This window comes from Tachypleus tridentatus, chromosome 1 (assembly GCF_004210375.1).
Source record: "Tachypleus tridentatus isolate NWPU-2018 chromosome 1, ASM421037v1, whole genome shotgun sequence".
NCBI classification, from domain to species: domain Eukaryota; kingdom Metazoa; phylum Arthropoda; class Merostomata; order Xiphosura; family Limulidae; genus Tachypleus; species Tachypleus tridentatus.
In genome coordinates this window covers 174,526,849-174,548,019 of record NC_134825.1, presented here as the reverse complement: position 1 = coordinate 174,548,019, position 21,171 = coordinate 174,526,849, and positions in this window count along the sequence as shown.

Sequence of the window (21,171 nt, the reverse complement as noted above, 5' to 3'; positions counted from 1 at the left end):
AGTTCATCCATACCTTATGGAAATTCTAAAATCACGATAAGTTTCTTAATATTTTCGTACCAGTCAGTATTATGAAGCGTTTAAATTAAAATACTTGAACTTTTGCCCGGCATGTCCAAGTGGGTTAAGGCGTTCGACTCGTAATCTGAAGGTCGCGGGTTCGTATCCACGTCGTACCAAACATGCTCGCCTTTTCAGCCATGAGGGCTTTATAAAGTTACAGTTAATCCCACTATTTGTTGGTAAAAGAGTAGCCCAAGAGTTGGAGGTAGGTGATGATGACTAGCTGCCTTCCCTCTAGTCTTACACTACTAAATTAGGGACGGGTAGTGCAGATAGCCCTCGTGTAGCTTTGCACGAAATTCAAAACAAACAAAAACAAACAATCGTACCAGTCACTGTGGTTACTTGACTAAACCACTAATATTAGTATCTATTAAAGAAATTTATGACGAGGAACCTACTTTCAGAAAACAAAGTTTATAGACGGCTTGAATTGGTGACAATAGAAACTTTATTACCTGATTGTGAGGAAAATTGTCGAAACGTTTCACATTTGTTTATTGTAATAGTCTTTTATTATTCATTTAAGCCGCCTCTAAACTTTATAGGAAGAAGAAAAACACGCAGAGAAATAAGGAATCAGTTTACGAGACAAAAACGGCAAGTTAAAATGCACACCGTAAAGTTACTTTATATTGTTTAAAAGGACGTGTTAATAAAAGCCTGAAAGGTTGCTCTGTTTGCGACTACTGAGTATTAGCTGTGACTGTCTTTCCAAGTGGCTCAGTTTTGTGGTTCTTCAATAGAGTAGGATGTGAGGGGTGCGCTGTGCGCGTTCTCATTCTAGTAAGGACATGAAATGGCAATTGTATATTAGTAGGTTTATAATGCGTTATGTCTAATACGACACAGGTAGGGAGTAATTTTGACGATGTACGTAATGGGACGGCAGTAAGGCTTCCCAGGACTGAAGTTACTTCAGGAAGTGCTTTAGTCTCACATCTGTAGCCATCTATCGAAAAAATTTTGTTGCTTCTTTACCTAAGTACTACTGCATATGCGCCCACAAGATATGGTTTTAGCCCTTCTGTTTTTATCTAATCCGTCTAAGCCCCCCTTATGGAGAAGAGCCAGAGCCGGTCCTGCGTGTGGGCGACTTAAATATTTTAACTCATGTAATAAAAAATTGAATGTAATCTATATATATAATAAATTTGAATTTATAAGTTAATTTAATGTCAATAGGTATCAAATTTATAATATTCGCCAATAATATTGATACACACAATTTGTCTTTCTTAACACAAATATATTTTAATATACAAACCACAATATAATTCATAATAACGGTTATTATAAATAGTTATTACAAGTAATGATTTATATATAATGGTTTTGCAGACTTACAGATTCTTCTCATTCTTCTATGAGGTCTAGAACTGAATATTTTATCGACGGTCCGGGTCGACGACGAGCGAATTAATTCTGAGTTGTTTATAGTTGTGGTTGTTGAACATGAAGTTTGTCTTTATCGTGGTGATTCTGAGTTGTATATAGTTGTGGTTGTTGAACATGAAGTTTGTCTTTATCGTGGTGATTCTGAGTTGTATATAGTTGTGGTTGTTGAACATGAAGTTTGTCTTTATCGTGGTAATTCTGAGTTGTTTATAGTTGTGGTTGTTGAACATGAAGTTTGTCTTTATCGTGGTGATTCTGAGTTGTATATAGTTGTGGTTGTTGAACATGAAGTTTGTCTTTATCGTGGTAATTCTGAGTTGTATATAGTTGTGGTTGTTGAACATGAAGTTTGTCTTTATCGTGGTAATTCTGAGTTGTATATAGTTGTGGTTGTTGAACATGAAGTTTGTCTTTATCGTGGTAATTCTGAGTTGTATATAGTTGTGGTTGTTGAACATGAAGTTTGTCTTTATCGTGGTAATTCTGAGTTGTATATAGTTGTGGTTGTTGAACATGAAGTTTGTCTTTATCGTGGTAATTCTGAGTTGTATATAGTTGTGGTTGTTGAACATGAAGTTTGTCTTTATCATGGTGAATTCTGAGTTGTATATAGTTGTGGTTGTTGAACATGAAGTTTGTCTTTATCGTGGTAATTCTGAGTTGTATATAGTTGTGGTTGTTGAACATGAAGTTTGTCTTTATCGTGGTGAATTCTGAGTTGTATATAGTTGTGGTTGTTGAACATGAAGTTTGTCTTTATCGTGGTAATTCTGAGTTGTTTATAGTTGTGGTTGTTGAACATGAAGTTTGTCTTTATCGTGGTGAATTCTGAGTTGTATATAGTTGTGGTTGTTGAACATGAAGTTTGTCTTTACCGTGGTGAATTCTGAGTTGTATATAGTTGTGGTTGTTGAACATGAAGTTTGTCTTTATCGTGGTAATTCTGAGTTGTTTATAGTTGTGGTTGTTGAACATGAAGTTTGTCTTTATCGTGGTAATTCTGAGTTGTTTATAGTTGTGGTTGTTGAACATGAAGTTTGTCTCTATCGTGGTGAATTATGAGTTGTTTATAGTTGTGGTTGTTGAACATGAAGTTTGTCTTTATCGTGGTAATTCTGAGTTGTATATAGTTGTGGTTGTTGAACATGAAGTTTGTCTTTATCGTGGTGAATTCTGAGTTGTTTATAGTTGTGGTTGTTGAACATGAAGTTTGTCTTTATCGTGGTAATTCTGAGTTGTATATAGTTGTGGTTGTTGAACATGAAGTTTGTCTTTATCGTGGTGAATTCTGAGTTGTTTATAGTTGTGGTTGTTGAACATGAAGTTTGTCTTTATCGTGGTAATTCTGAGTTGTATATAGTTGTGGTTGTTGAACATGAAGTTTGTCTTTATCGTGGTGAATTCTGAGTTGTTTATAGTTGTGGTTGTTGAACATGAAGTTTGTCTTTATCGTGGTAATTCTGAGTTGTATATAGTTGTGGTTGTTGAACATGAAGTTTGTCTTTATCGTGGTGAATTCTGAGTTGTTTATAGTTGTGGTTGTTGAACATGAAGTTTGTCTTTATCGTGGTAATTCTGAGTTGTATATAGTTGTGGTTGTTGAACATGAAGTTTGTCTTTATCGTGGTGAATTCTGAGTTGTATATAGTTGTGGTTGTTGAACATGAAGTTTGTCTTTATCGTGGTAATTCTGAGTTGTATATAGTTGTGGTTGTTGAACATGAAGTTTGTCTTTATCGTGGTGAATTCTGAGTTGTATATAGTTGTGGTTGTTGAACATGAAGTTTGTCTTTATCGTGGTAATTCTGAGTTATATATAGTTGTGGTTGTTGAACATGAAGTTTGTCTTTACCGTGGTAAATTCTGAGTTGTATATAGTTTTGGTTGTTGAACATGAAGTTTGTCTTAATCGTGGTGAATTCTGAGTTGTTTATAGTTGTGGTTGTTGAACATGAAGTTTGTCTTTATCGTGGTGAATTCTGAGTTGTTTATAGTTGTGGTTGTTGAACATGAAGTTTGTCTTTATCGTGGTAATTCTGAGTTGTATATAGTTGTGGTTGTTGAACATGAAGTTTGTCTTTATCGTGGTAATTCTGAGTTGTATATAGTTGTGGTTGTTGAACATGAAGTTTGTCTTTATCGTGGTAATTCTGAGTTGTATATAGTTGTGGTTGTTGAACATGAAGTTTGTCTTAATCATGGTGAATTCTGAGTTGTATATAGTTGTGGTTGTTGAACATGAAGTTTGTCTTTATCGTGGTGAATTCTATGAGGGTTGCTAACTGGTTACTGGGAATTTCTATAGTTGGGTTAGGGTCTCGGATATAGAGTTCTAAGGCTATCTTGCAGGCTTCAGTTGTTGGAACTTCTGTAAAGAGGGATATAACATCGAAACTGGCCATTAAGGCTTTATGATTAAGTTGATTTAGATTAGACTTGAAATTAAAAGAGTCTTTGATAAATGAGCTGGCTGATGTTACATATTTGGAGAATGCCCATGCTATGTATTTACCAAGATTGTAATTAAACGATTCATATGTGGAAGAAATGACATCTATTTTATTCAACAATGTAGAAAGGAACAACTAACCCCTAATATTGTAAAGGTAAAACTCTCAAAAAATTTTAATAAATACACAAACATTATCCAAAATTTACAGAAAAAACTACTTAAAGCCATGTTGAACACAAAATACAAAGAACTACATGACTTACAAAAACAAAAAATGAACCTAGACCATCAACTGGCATGCTGCATTAAACCACAGATTTACGGACTTATACAACGAAACATAAACCAAATCAATATTAAGAACGACAGAGACAAAAAGATCTGCCACAACAAAAAACTAGAAAAACTAAGATTTAAACAACATAAAAGACACCAACATGACAAACCGTTGACTAACCTCATAATTAACAGATCCGACCGACAATTAAACACAGACGAGATACATCTACTTAACAAAGGACTCAACTTCGCAATAGCACCTAGGTACATTCCAACCATAGAAATCGAAACATGTTTAGAAGATCTAGCCAGGAGACTTGTGATACTTTCTACAGAGAACAACAACAAGGAAACAACCAAAAACAACCAACAGATAGAAGACAACTTAGATAATTTACTGACATCCAACAGCCAAACTTCCCAGGTAAAATTACAAATTTATATTTTCCAGAAACACCTAAAACAACATCTTAAACGATTTTTTTCAAAGAATTTTCTCAAAAAACCATCAACATAATTTCACAAAACAGAAAACTAAAAAACAATCTTACAAAAAGAGACATTAATTTCATTGAAAACCTAAAACAAGACAAAAACATAAAAATTCTAAAAGCAGATAAAGGTAACGCTATAGTCATAATGAACACGATTGAATACATCCAAAAAATGAAGAACATCCTACCAGACACGAACAAATTTAAACCAATACACACAAATCCAACAAAGACACACGAGACGCAGCTGAACAAATTACTACTACAAATGAAAAAAGCGAACACAATTTCACAAACACTTTATTCCTACCTACGTAAAACCGACTCACGCACACCGCAAATATACGGCATCCCCAAACCTCATAAACCAGATTGTCCATTACGACCAATAATGTCCACATATGAATCGTTTAATTACAATCTTGGTAAATACATAGCATGGGCATTCTCCAAATATGTAACATCAGCCAGCTCATTCACCAAAGACTCTTTTAATTTCAAGTCTAATCTAAATCAACTTAATCATAAAGCCTTAATGGCCAGTTTCGATGTTATGTACCCTCTTTACAGAAGTTCCAACCACTGAAGCCTACAAGATAGCCTTAGAACTCTATATCTGAGACCCTAACCCAACTATAGACATTCCCAGCAACCAATTAGCAACCCTCATAGAATTCACCACGATAAAGACAAACTTCATGTTCAACAACCAAAACTATATACAAACAAATGCCCTAAGCATGGGGAACCCAGTATCACCAGTTCTAGCCAATAATTCTGAGTTGATATTTTTATACTTGGTTTAAGCTAGCTAGCTGTCTATTGTTGGCTGACCTCACACCGCTTACAAGCTGACATTTTACAAATGTTTACTGTTCTCGTTGAAATTTAATTCACTGAAGTAGAACGATTTGTAATGTTCGAAACGTTTTTGGTCAAATTCCGTAGTATTCTGATTAATAACAGTTAATCACAACTATAGTTTCCCAGGCTCATAACATACTGACTGTAGCTGACCAACAATATTCTATTAACTGTCTCTCCGCGTATTGCGATGGCTATAATTTATACTAATTAGGTGAGATTCTTGAAAATTTACTTGGCAACGATATTCGAAGATATGCCAGTGCTTTTGAAAACATATATTGTTGATTCTTGCACTCAAGAATCTTCTACAAATGTAGAGAACAAGCGGAATTTGTGCAATATACATTTAACAGTATATGTACATGCATTAAACGGAAATATGTGTAGATATTAAAATAAATGTTTAACGGTGAATCTGTTACAAATAGTATTTACAATGTTTCGTGGAAAAATACATCGTTCCTAATATTACTGAATTAGTAGAGACAGGCAGAATATTTACGGTCGAATTACTATCTTTATTGCAACACTGCTTCTTTAAATATAGAATTTCCAGAATTATGCAAAAGAATTCTAATCTCAGACATGAAATCTGTTGTAAGCTCAATTGTCTTAGGCCTAACATTAGTTAAGTCTTTATTAAGTACGGCTCTTATCCAATAGAGATAAATTAACTGTAACTCATGTAACTTTGTTTATTTTTTAATTAGTTTGGGTTGGGGTAAACATTGCTGTATTAAATGCTGTCGGTAACTAAACTTATAGTTTTTATTTATTCTATGACCTAACGTTCAATATTTTTAAAAATTTGATAAGAATTAGCACACAGACAATACTGTATAAAACTTTGAAACAATATTTATAATGACGTTTCCTGTAAAGAAGTAACACTGCTAATGTTACTGTACAAGAACTTGTAATAATATTTATAATTGTTGTACATATACGTGGCCTTTCAAAACGTAAAAGATAAACTTATTAAAATTAACCGACAATTTTAGCGAAGTTTTAACATTTTACAGTCTCTTGGTCAGTGGTTTGGTTTGATTGTTTGCTTGTTTTTTGAATTTCGCAAAGCTACACGAGGGCTATCTGCGCTAGCCGTCTCTAATTTAGCAGTGTAAGACTAGAGAGAAAGCAGCTAGTCATCACCACCCACCGCCAAGTCTTGGGCTACTCTTTTACCAACGAGTAATGGGATTGACCGTCACATTATAACGCCGGTACGGCTGAAAGGGCGAGCATGTTTGGTGTGACGGGGATTCGAACCCGCGACCATCGGATTACGAGTCCAGAGTCTTAACCACCTGGCCATGCCGGGCCCTCATGGCCAGTGTTTTCAAATGTTTTACATCGTGATTCCCTCTGCACTTTCAGAAATATATTCAGGTACTTTATGTTGTTGTAACGATATGGCTCTTTACTTTGATAAAATTATATGTACTTTATGTTGTTGTAACGATATGGCTCTTTACTTTGATAAAATTATATGTACTTTATGTTGTTGTAACGATATGGCTCTTTACTTTGATAAAATTATATGTACTTTATGTTGTTGTAACGATATGGCTCTTTACTTTGATAAAATTATATGTACTTTATGTTGTTGTAACGATATGGCTCTTTACTTTGATAAAATTATATTATTTTGGCGTACTTTGGTTAGTATATGTATATAAAATTAATTATTACTTTAGTTATTCAGATGGCACTGCTGTAAACATTATTGTTAATAATTACTGAAGTAATAATTTCACATATTTTAGAAAGTAAGTTTCCTTAGTATGCTTATTCTCATGATCTGTGTCAGTCTTACGTTTACCCTTTTACAAATTGTAAAATGAAAAATTAGGGAAAGAAATTATTATATCTTCCCTCGGTTACACAACAGTAAGTTTTGGGGCTTTTAACGCTGAAATTGGTGATTCGAGGAGTTAAATCTAGGAGTTAAATAGTGATGTGTGTAAGTAAGAAGCGAAATGACTTTGTCTCGTATCAACTGGTTTATTAGTTTCCAAACGAAGCCCAAAACTGGCGCGGTCAAATAGTTCATTGCTCTTCTTTGGTAATAAAATTAACGATTTATAACAACTAAATATTTTTTGAAAGAACTACAATAACTTAATAATTTTTTATTTTAAGTTTATTTCTAACTTTTCTTCTGTAAAATTCAGAACGGGTTCATCTTTTTTATTTACTTCATGTTTAAGTGTTGTTTGTTTTAGGAGATTTTTCAACCTCGCGTGCGTTTTCTTGAAAAATGTGAATTTCAAGTCTCTTTCCGAATTTCGAAGAAGTTCTTTTAACTTCTTCAAATTTGTATTTCTACATGACAGAAGTATGTAATTTTTCAAAACCGGTTTTGGTTTTATTTTGTTTGGTTCGTTGTACTCGCCATGTTTTCTGTCTGCAACTGAAAAGTTATCTTACAACTTTTGGATTCATCCGTTCAGTGAACGCGACGGTGGAGACGCCTATCAGCAAGTTACTGAAAGTATCGCAATACTGGGATAGCATGTTTTGGGCTCTCGCTGTCTCGTCGGATTTTATTTGAGTGAGTTTTATTACTTTGTTTGCATACAATAACGACATTAAGTCAGAGATTTACTTAGTAAGAACCATTGGAACTTACGAGAAAAATACGATAGTCTTCACTAAAATACTGTGGTATTCTTTTCGGACCCGGAATGGCCAGGTAGTTAAGGTGTTCGACTCGTAATTTGAGAGTCGCGGGTTCGAATCCCTGTCGTATCAAACATGCTCGCCTTGTCACCCGTGAGGGTCAATCCCACTATTCATTGGTAAAACAGTAGCCCAAGAAATATCCCATAGTGAATTTGTTATCCACGCCAGTTGATTATCCCAAGTAGAAAATAGACAACACATTAACACCAGTTTAAAAGTTTCTCTAGTATCATCTTCCATGGGACAATCCAGAAATACTAAAGGGGAATACCGCTGACAGTGTGTGATTAGCTCAGGAATAAGTTCTAAGCTGTTTCTTTGCGTACTGTACGTTCAGTAAGTGAACCAAAAGTGTGTACGTGAGAATGTTTTCAAACAATTTGATGAAAGTTTAATGCTCAAAGAAACATCTGGTGGTGTCTGCAACAGATATCATGTTACCCGGTGGTGAATTGCACCGTCTGTAATCCTCATACTCTTTAGTGTAATCGTATACAACATCACAAAACTCTGTAGAAATTTCAATAAAATATGTCCAGATCACGTGCTCACTCGTGTTGCAAGATTCGATGTACGAGACGCTTTCATAACGAAGATTTGTCCGAAGTTAAATGTTTTTGAAAATTACTAATATTTTTTTCGTGTTTTTATATACAACATATTTTGAGTATATTTCGTCTTTTGAATTTAATAAATAAGTTGGTTCGTTTAGTTTTAAGGTACTCGTGAGTTTTACCATATTTTGTTAAATCTACGTAGAAAACTAACTTGTTGGCGCCCTAGTTCTTGTGGATGTTATTAGAGTTAATTCAAATAAATTTGTAATAAAAATAATAAATAATTCCGTAAAAAGAGTTGTAAAATGAAGTAAATCGTTTTGTGTTATTAATTTTTACCCAGATTACTGAATGATCTTAATATAATAAATAACAACTACAATACAATTCACTGATTAATTTGGTTGACGTCATAACAGTTGCTATTCACGCAAGTAGATAGTGTTAACACCATTACTACTTTCTGCTGTTTTTATGAAACTCGGTATTAGGTGCAATGGTTTGATGTAATATGGTTTGACATATTACCATACATAATACAGTAAAACCTGTCTAAACCGGAAACTGCATAGGGTGGAAACCTGTACACGCCGGAAATATCAAAGTTTTGCAACATTATCTGAAAATTTCTCTTAAAAAAGAAGGCCCTCTATATGTGGGAACCTGCGTAACGCAGACGGAAAACTATCTTTCACCTACCTCAATTATCAACAACAGGATTAGAACCTGAGTAAGGCGCAAAAATGTTTTTGATTAAATATTAATTTCTTACTTAATTAATAATTTCTTTAAATATTAATAAATTCTCGGACATTTTGTTACAGTAAGTATTGTTTAAATATATTCTGTTCTGTTTTCTGCTGTCGTTATTTTTGCAGTTAATTTTTTTTTTTAAATTTCGCGCAAAGCTACACGATGGTTATCTGCTCTAGCTGTCCCTAATTTAGCAGTATAAGACTAGAGGGAAGGCAGCTAGTCATCACCACCCACCGCCAACTCTTGGGCTAAACATGCTCGCCCTTTCAGCCGTGGGGGCGTTATAATGTGACGGTAAATCCCACTATTCGTTGGTAAAAGAGTAGCCCAAAAGTTGGCGGTGGGTGGTGATGACTACCTGCCTTCCCTTTAGTCTTACATTGCTAAATTAGGGACGGCTAGCACAGATAGCCCTCGAGTAGCTTTGTGCGAAATTTAAAAACAAACAAACAAACAGGTGTTACTATGATAGGCGTTACCTGTAGTTGTTACTGTGATAGGCGATACCTGTAGGTGTTACTGTAATAGGCAATACCTATAGGTGTTACTGAGATAGGCGATACCTGTAGGTGTTACTGTGATAGGCGATACCTGTAGAAGTTACTGTGATAGGCGATACCTATAGGTGTTACTGTGATAGGCGATACCTGTAGGAGTTACTGTGATAGGCGATACCTATAGGTGTCACTGTGATAGGCGATACCTGTAAGAGATACTGAGATAGGCGATACCTGTAGGTGTTACTGTGATAGGCGATACCTGTAGGTGTTACTGTGATAGGCGATACCTGTACTTGTTACTGTGATAGGCGATACCTGTAGGTGTTACTGTGATAGGCGATACCTGTAAGAGTTACTGTGATAGGCGATACCTGTAGGTGTTACTGAGATAGGCGATACCTGTAAGAGTTACTGTGATAGGCGATACATATAGGTGTTACTGTAATAGGCGATACCTCTAAGAGTTACTGTGATAGGCGATACCTGTATGTGTTACTGAGATAGGCGATACCTGTAGGAGTTACTGTGATAGGCGATACCTGTAGGAGTTACTGAGATAGGCGATACCTGTAGGTGTTACTGTGATAGGCGATACCTGTAGGAGTTACTGTGATAGGCGATACCTGTAGGAGTTACTGAGATAGGCGATACCTGTAGGTGTTACTGTGATAGGCGATACCTGTAGGAGTTACTGTGATAGGCGATACATATAGGTGTTACTGTAATAGGCGATACCTCTAAGAGTTACTGTGATAGGCGATACCTGTAAGAGTTACTGTGATAGGCGATACCTGTAGAAGTTACTGTGATAGGCGATACCTATAGGTGTTACTGTGATAGGCGATACCTCTAAGAGTTACTGTGATAGGCGATACCTGTAGGTGTTACTGGGATAGGCAATACCTATAGGTGTTACTGAGATAGGCGATACCTGTAGGTGTTACTGTGATAGGCGATACCTGTAGGAGTTACTGTGATAGGCGATACATATAGGTGTTACTGTAATAGGCGATACCTCTAAGAGTTACTGTGATAGGCGATACCTGTAAGAGTTACTGTGATAGGCGATACCTGTAGAAGTTACTGTGATAGGCGATACCTCTAAGAGTTACTGTGATAGGCGATACCTGTAGGTGTTACTGGGATAGGCAATACCTATAGGTGTTACTGAGATAGGCGATACCTGTAGGTGTTACTGTGATAGGCGATACCTGTAGGTGTTACTGTGATAGGCGATACCTATAAGTGTTACTGTGATAGGCGATACCTGTAGGTGTTACTGTGATAGGCGATACCTGTAGAAGTTACTGTGATAGGCGATACCTATAGGTGTTACTGTGATAGGCGATACATTTTATTGTATTCCATTGTTCATAAATGTTGTTTTTTTCATAAAATAAGCATCCGTTATTATTAATATAGTTAAATAATATGACCTTTATTAATATAGTTAAATAATATGACCTTTATTAATATAGTTAAATAATATGACCTTTATTAATATAGTTAAAAAATATGACCTTTCTGGCGGATGAGTTTTGACAGCTTAAAATCAGTATAAAATTATTGGGTGTATATATACAGTCTCGATCTAGACAGAAATGTTTCTTTTTAAATTATTGGGTGTATATATACAGTCTCGATCTAGACAGAAATGTTTCTTTTTAAATTATTGGGTGTATATATACAGTCTCGATCTAGACAGAAATGTTTCTTTTTAAATTATTGGGTGTATATATACAGTCTCGATCTAGACAGAAATGTTTCTTTTTAAATTATTGGGTGTATATATACAGTCTCGATCTAGACAGAAATGTTTCTTTTTTAAATTATTGGGTGTATATATACAGTCTCGATCTAGACAGAAATGTTTCTTTTAAATTATTGGGTGTATATATACAGTCTCGATCTAGACAGAAATGTTTCTTTTAAATTATTGGGTGTATATATACAGTCTCGATCTAGACAGAAATGTTTCTTTTAAATTATTGGGTGTATATATACAGTCTCGATCTAGACAGAAATGTTTCTTTTTTAAATTATTGGGTGTATATATACAGTCTCGATCTAGACAGAAATGTTTCTTTTTTAAATTATTGGGTGTATATATACAGTCTCGATCTAGACAGAAATGTTTCTTTTAAATTATTGGGTGTATATATACAGTCTCGATCTAGACAGAAATGTTTCTTTTTTAAATTATTGGGTGTATATATACAGTCTCGATCTAGACAGAAATGTTTCTTTTTAAATTATTGGGTGTATATATACAGTCTCGATCTAGACAGAAATGTTTCTTTTTAAATTATTGGGTGTATATATACAGTCTCGATCTAGACAGAAATGTTTCTTTTTAAATTATTGGGTGTATATATACAGTCTCGATCTAGACAGAAATGTTTCTTTTTTAAATTATTGGGTGTATATATACAGTCTCGATCTAGACAGAAATGTTTCTTTTTAAATTATTGGGTGTATATATACAGTCTCGATCTAGACAGAAATGTTTCTTTTAAATTATTGGGTGTATATATACAGTCTCGATCTAGACAGAAATGTTTCTTTTTTAAATTATTGGGTGTATATATACAGTCTCGATCTAGACAGAAATGTTTCTTTTAAATTATTGGGTGTATATATACAGTCTCGATCTAGACAGAAATGTTTCTTTTTTAAATTATTGGGTGTATATATACAGTCTCGATCTAGACAGAAATGTTTCTTTTTTAAATTATTGGGTGTATATATACAGTCTCGATCTAGACAGAAATGTTTTTTTTAAATTATTGGGTGTATATATACAGTCTCGATCTAGACAGAAATGTTTCTTTTAAATTATTGGGTGTATATATACAGTCTCGATCTAGACAGAAATGTTTCTTTTAAATTATTGGGTGTATATATACAGTCTCGATCTAGACAGAAATGTTTCTTTTTTAAATTATTGGGTGTATATATACAGTCTCGATCTAGACAGAAATGTTTCTTTTTTAAATTATTGGGTGTATATATACAGTCTCGATCTAGACAGAAATGTTTCTTTTTAAATTATTGGGTGTATATATACAGTCTCGATCTAGACAGAAATGTTTCTTTTTAAATTATTGGGTGTATATATACAGTCTCGATCTAGACAGAAATGTTTCTTTTAAATTATTGGGTGTATATATACAGTCTCGATCTAGACAGAAATGTTTCTTTTTAAATTATTGGGTGTATATATACAGTCTCGATCTAGACAGAAATGTTTCTTTTTTAAATTATTGGGTGTATATATACAGTCTCGATCTAGACAGAAATGTTTCTTTTTTAAATTATTGGGTGTATATATACAGTCTCGATCTAGACAGAAATGTTTCTTTTAAATTATTGGGTGTATATTTTTAAATTATTGGGTGTATATATACAGTCTCGATCTAGACAGAAATGTTTCTTTTTTAAATTATTGGGTGTATATATACAGTCTCGATCTAGACAGAAATGTTTCTTTTTTAAATTATTGGGTGTATATATACAGTCTCGATCTAGACAGAAATGTTTCTTTTAAATTATTGGGTGTATATATACAGTCTCGATCTAGACAGAAATGTTTCTTTTAAATTATTGGGTGTATATATACAGTCTCGATCTAGACAGAAATGTTTCTTTTTTAAATTATTGGGTGTATATATACAGTCTCGATCTAGACAGAAATGTTTCTTTTTTAAATTATTGGGTGTATATATACAGTCTCGATCTAGACAGAAATGTTTCTTTTTAAATTATTGGGTGTATATATACAGTCTCGATCTAGACAGAAATGTTTTTTTTTAAATTATTGGGTGTATATATACAGTCTCGATCTAGACAGAAATGTTTCTTTTTAAATTATTGGGTGTATATATACAGTCTCGATCTAGACAGAAATGTTTCTTTTTTAAATTATTGGGTGTATATATACAGTCTCGATCTAGACAGAAATGTTTCTTTTTTAAATTATTGGGTGTATATATACAGTCTCGATCTAGACAGAAATGTTTCTTTTAAATTATTGGGTGTATATATACAGTCTCGATCTAGACAGAAATGTTTCTTTTTAAATTATTGGGTGTATATATACAGTCTCGATCTAGACAGAAATGTTTCTTTTTAAATTATTGGGTGTATATATACAGTCTCGATCTAGACAGAAATGTTTCTTTTTAAATTATTGGGTGTATATATACAGTCTCGATCTAGACAGAAATGTTTCTTTTAAATTATTGGGTGTATATATACAGTCTCGATCTAGACAGAAATGTTTCTTTTAAATTATTGGGTGTATATATACAGTCTCGATCTAGACAGAAATGTTTCTTTTTTAAATTATTGGGTGTATATATACAGTCTCGATCTAGACAGAAATGTTTCTTTTTTAAATTATTGGGTGTATATATACAGTCTCGATCTAGACAGAAATGTTTCTTTTTTAAATTATTGGGTGTATATATACAGTCTCGATCTAGACAGAAATGTTTCTTTTAAATTATTGGGTGTATATATACAGTCTCGATCTAGACAGAAATGTTTCTTTTTAAATTATTGGGTGTATATATACAGTCTCGATCTAGACAGAAATGTTTCTTTTAAATTATTGGGTGTATATATACAGTCTCGATCTAGACAGAAATGTTTCTTTTTTTAAATTATTGGGTGTATATATACAGTCTCGATCTAGACAGAAATGTTTCTTTTTTAAATTATTGGGTGTATATATACAGTCTCGATCTAGACAGAAATGTTTCTTTTTTAAATTATTGGGTGTATATATACAGTCTCGATCTAGACAGAAATGTTTCTTTTTAAATTATTGGGTGTATATATACAGTCTCGATCTAGACAGAAATGTTTCTTTTAAATTATTGGGTGTATATATACAGTCTCGATCTAGACAGAAATGTTTCTTTTTTAAATTATTGGGTGTATATATACAGTCTCGATCTAGACAGAAATGTTTCTTTTTTAAATTATTGGGTGTATATATACAGTCTCGATCTAGACAGAAATGTTTCTTTTTAAATTATTGGGTGTATATATACAGTCTCGATCTAGACAGAAATGTTTCTTTTTTAAATTATTGGGTGTATATATACAGTCTCGATCTAGACAGAAATGTTTCTTTTAAATTATTGGGTGTATATATACAGTCTCGATCTAGACAGAAATGTTTCTTTTTTAAATTATTGGGTGTATATATACAGTCTCGATCTAGACAGAAATGTTTCTTTTTTAAATTATTGGGTGTATATATACAGTCTCGATCTAGACAGAAATGTTTCTTTTTTAAATTATTGGGTGTATATATACAGTCTCGATCTAGACAGAAATGTTTCTTTTTTAAATTATTGGGTGTATATATACAGTCTCGATCTAGACAGAAATGTTTCTTTTTTAAATTATTGGGTGTATATATACAGTCTCGATCTAGACAGAAATGTTTCTTTTAAATTATTGGGTGTATATATACAGTCTCGATCTAGACAGAAATGTTTCTTTTTAAATTATTGGGTGTATATATACAGTCTCGATCTAGACAGAAATGTTTCTTTTAAATTATTGGGTGTATATATACAGTCTCGATCTAGACAGAAATGTTTCTTTTTTAAATTATTGGGTGTATATATACAGTCTCGATCTAGACAGAAATGTTTCTTTTAAATTATTGGGTGTATATATACAGTCTCGATCTAGACAGAAATGTTTCTTTTAAATTATTGGGTGTATATATACAGTCTCGATCTAGACAGAAATGTTTCTTTTAAATTATTGGGTGTATATATACAGTCTCGATCTAGACAGAAATGTTTCTTTTTAAATTATTGGGTGTATATATACAGTCTCGATCTAGACAGAAATGTTTCTTTTTAAATTATTGGGTGTATATATACAGTCTCGATCTAGACAGAAATGTTTCAGAAATGTTTTTTTTAAATTATTGGGTGTATATATACAGTCTCGATCTAGACAGAAATGTTTCTTTTAAATTATTGGGTGTATATATACAGTCTCGATCTAGACAGAAATGTTTCTTTTTTAAATTATTGGGTGTATATATACAGTCTCGATCTAGACAGAAATGTTTCTTTTAAATTATTGGGTGTATATATACAGTCTCGATCTAGACAGAAATGTTTCTTTTTTAAATTATTGGGTGTATATATACAGTCTCGATCTAGACAGAAATGTTTCTTTTAAATTATTGGGTGTATATATACAGTCTCGATCTAGACAGAAATGTTTCTTTTAAATTATTGGGTGTATATATACAGTCTCGATCTAGACAGAAATGTTTCTTTTTTTTTAAATTATTGGGTGTATATATACAGTCTCGATCTAGACAGAAATGTTTCTTTTAAATTATTGGGTGTATATATACAGTCTCGATCTAGACAGAAATGTTTCTTTTTAAATTATTGGGTGTATATATACAGTCTCGATCTAGACAGAAATGTTTCTTTTTTAAATTATTGGGTGTATATATACAGTCTCGATCTAGACAGAAATGTTTCTTTTAAATTATTGGGTGTATATATACAGTCTCGATCTAGACAGAAATGTTTCTTTTTTAAATTATTGGGTGTATATATACAGTCTCGATCTAGACAGAAATGTTTCTTTTAAATTATTGGGTGTATATATACAGTCTCGATCTAGACAGAAATGTTTCTTTTAAATTATTGGGTGTATATATACAGTCTCGATCTAGACAGAAATGTTTCTTTTAAATTATTGGGTGTATATATACAGTCTCGATCTAGACAGAAATGTTTCTTTTTAAATTATTGGGTGTATATATACAGTCTCGATCTAGACAGAAATGTTTCTTTTTTAAATTATTGGGTGTATATATACAGTCTCGATCTAGACAGAAATGTTTCTTTTAAATTATTGGGTGTATATATACAGTCTCGATCTAGACAGAAATGTTTCTTTTAAATTATTGGGTGTATATATACAGTCTCGATCTAGACAGAAATGTTTCTTTTAAATTATTGGTGTATATATACAGTCTCGATCTAGACAGAAATGTTTCTTTTAAATTATTGGGTGTATATATACAGTCTCGATCTAGACAGAAATGTTTCTTTTAAATTATTGGGTGTATATATACAGTCTCGATCTAGACAGAAATGTTTCTTTTAAATTATTGGGTGTATATATACAGTCTCGATCTAGACAGAAATGTTTCTTTTAAATTATTGGGTGTATATATACAGTCTCGATCTAGACAGAAATGTTTCTTTTTAAATTATTGGGTGTATATATACAGTCTCGATCTAGACAGAAATGTTTCTTTTAAATTATTGGGTGTATATATACAGTCTCGATCTAGACAGAAATGTTTCTTTTTTAAATTATTGGGTGTATATATACAGTCTCGATCTAGACAGAAATGTTTCTTTTTTAAATTATTGGGTGTATATATACAGTCTCGACACAGAAATGTTTCTACAGTCTCGATCTAGACAGAAATGTTTCTTTTTTAAATTATTGGGTGTATATATACAGTCTCGATCTAGACAGAAATGTTTCTTTTAAATTATTGGGTGTATATATACAGTCTCGATCTAGACAGAAATGTTTCTTTTAAATTATTGGGTGTATATATACAGTCTCGATCTAGACAGAAATGTTTCTTTTAAATTATTGGGTGTATATATACAGTCTCGATCTAGACAGAAATGTTTCTTTTAAATTATTTTTAAATTATTGACAGGTGTATATATACAGTCTCGATCTAGACAGAAATGTTTCTTTTAAATTATTGGGTGTATATATACAGTCTCGATCTAGACAGAAATGTTTCTTTTAAATTATTGGGTGTATATATACAGTCTCGATCTAGACAGAAATGTTTCTTTTAAATTATTGGGTGTATATATACAGTCTCGATCTAGACAGAAATGTTTCTTTTAAATTATTGGGTGTATATATACAGTCTCGATCTAGACAGAAATGTTTCTTTTAAATTATTGGGTGTATATATACAGTCTCGATCTAGACAGAAATGTTTCTTTTTTAAATTATTGGGTGTATATATACAGTCTCGATCTAGACAGAAATGTTTCTTTTAAATTATTGGGTGTATATATACAGTCTCGATCTAGACAGAAATGTTTCTTTTTTAAATTATTGGGTGTATATATACAGTCTCGATCTAGACAGAAATGTTTCTTTTAAATTATTGGGTGTATATATACAGTCTCGATCTAGACAGAAATGTTTCTTTTAAATTATTGGGTGTATATATACAGTCTCGATCTAGACAGAAATGTTTCTTTTTTAAATTATTGGGTGTATATATACAGTCTCGATCTAGACAGAAATGTTTCTTTTAAATTATTGGGTGTATATATACAGTCTCGATCTAGACAGAAATGTTTCTTTTTTAAATTATTGGGTGTATATATACAGTCTCGATCTAGACAGAAATGTTTCTTTTAAATTATTGGGTGTATATATACAGTCTCGATCTAGACAGAAATGTTTCTTTTTTAAATTATTGGGTGTATATATACAGTCTCGATCTAGACAGAAATGTTTCTTTTAAATTATTGGGTGTATATATACAGTCTCGATCTAGACAGAAATGTTTCTTTTAAATTATTGGGTGTATATATACAGTCTCGATCTAGACAGAAATGTTTCTTTTAAATTATTGGGTGTATATATACAGTCTCGATCTAGACAGAAATGTTTCTTTTTAAATTATTGGGTGTATATATACAGTCTCGATCTAGACAGAAATGTTTCTTTTTTAAATTATTGGGTGTATATATACAGTCTCGATCTAGACAGAAATGTTTCTTTTAAATTATTGGGTGTATATATACAGTCTCGATCTAGACAGAAATGTTTCTTTTTTAAATTATTGGGTGTATATATACAGTCTCGATCTAGACAGAAATGTTTTTCTTTTAAATTATTGGGTGTATATATACAGTCTCGATCTAGACAGAAATGTTTCTTTTAAATTATTGGGTGTATATATACAGTCTCGATCTAGACAGAAATGTTTCTTTTAAATTATTGGGTGTATATATACAGTCTCGATCTAGACAGAAATGTTTCTTTTAAATTATTGGGTGTATATATACAGTCTCGATCTAGACAGAAATGTTTCTTTTTAAATTATTGGGTGTATATATACAGTCTCGATCTAGACAGAAATGTTTCTTTTAAATTATTGGGTGTATATATACAGTCTCGATCTAGACAGAAATGTTTCTTTTTTAAATTATTGGGTGTATATATACAGTCTCGATCTAGACAGAAATGTTTCTTTTTTAAATTATTGGGTGTATATATACAGTCTCGATCTAGACAGAAATGTTTCTTTTAAATTATTGGGTGTATATATACAGTCTCGATCTAGACAGAAATGTTTCTTTTAAATTATTGGGTGTATATATACAGTCTCGATCTAGACAGAAATGTTTCTTTTTTAAATTATTGGGTGTATATATACAGTCTCGATCTAGACAGAAATGTTTCTTTTTAAATTATTGGGTGTATATATACAGTCTCGATCTAGACAGAAATGTTTCTTTTTTAAATTATTGGGTGTATATATACAGTCTCGATCTAGACAGAAATGTTTCTTTTTTAAATTATTGGGTGTATATATACAGTCTCGATCTAGACAGAAATGTTTCTTTTTTAAATTATTGGGTGTATATATACAGTCTCGATCTAGACAGAAATGTTTCTTTTTTAAATTATTGGGTGTATATATACAGTCTCGATCTAGACAGAAATGTTTCTTTTAAATTATTGGGTGTATATATACAGTCTCGATCTAGACAGAAATGTTTCTTTTAAATTATTGGGTGTATATATACAGTCTCGATCTAGACAGAAATGTTTCTTTTTAAATTATTGGGTGTATATATACAGTCTCGATCTAGACAGAAATGTTTCTTTTTTAAATTATTGGGTGTATATATACAGTCTCGATCTAGACAGAAATGTTTCTTTTTTAAATTATTGGGTGTATATATACAGTCTCGATCTAGACAGAAATGTTTCTTTTTTAAATTATTGGGTGTATATATACAGTCTCGATCTAGACAGAAATGTTTCTTTTAAATTATTGGGTGTATATATACAGTCTCGATCTAGACAGAAATGTTTCTTTTAAATTATTGGGTGTATATATACAGTCTCGATCTAGACAGAAATGTTTCTTTTTTAAATTATTGGGTGTATATATACAGTCTCGATCTAGACAGAAATGTTTCTTTTTTAAATTATTGGGTGTATATATACAGTCTCGATCTAGACAGAAATGTTTCTTTTTTAAATTATTGGGTGTATATATACAGTCTCGATCTAGACAGAAATGTTTCTTTTTAAATTATTGGGTGTATATATACAGTCTCGATCTAGACAGAAATGTTTCTTTTTAAATTATTGGGTGTATATATACAGTCTCGATCTAGACAGAAATGTTTCTTTTTAAATTATTGGGTGTATATATACAGTCTCGATCTAGACAGAAATGTTTCTTTTAAATTATTGGGTGTATATATACAGTCTCGATCTAGACAGAAATGTTTCTTTTAAATTATTGGGTGTATATATACAGTCTCGATCTAGACAGAAATGTTTCTTTTAAATTATTGGGTGTATATATACAGTCTCGATCTAGACAGAAATGTTTCTTTTTTAAATTTTTAAATTATTGGGTGTATATATACAGTCTCGATCTAGACAGAAATGTTTCTTTTAAATTATTGGGTGTATATATACAGTCTCGATCTAGACAGAAATGTTTCTTTTAAATTATTGGGTGTATATATACAGTCTCGATCTAGACAGAAATGTTTCTTTTTAAATTATTGGGTGTATATATACAGTCTCGATCTAGACAGAAATGTTTCTTTTAAATTATTGGGTGTATATATACAGTCTCGATCTAGACAGAAATGTTTCTTTTAAATTATTGGGTGTATATATACAGTCTCGATCTAGACAGAAATGTTTCTTTTAAATTATTGGGTGTATATATACAGTCTCGATCTAGACAGAAATGTTTCTTTTAAATTATTGGGTGTATATATACAGTCTCGATCTAGACAGAAATGTTTCTTTTAAATTAT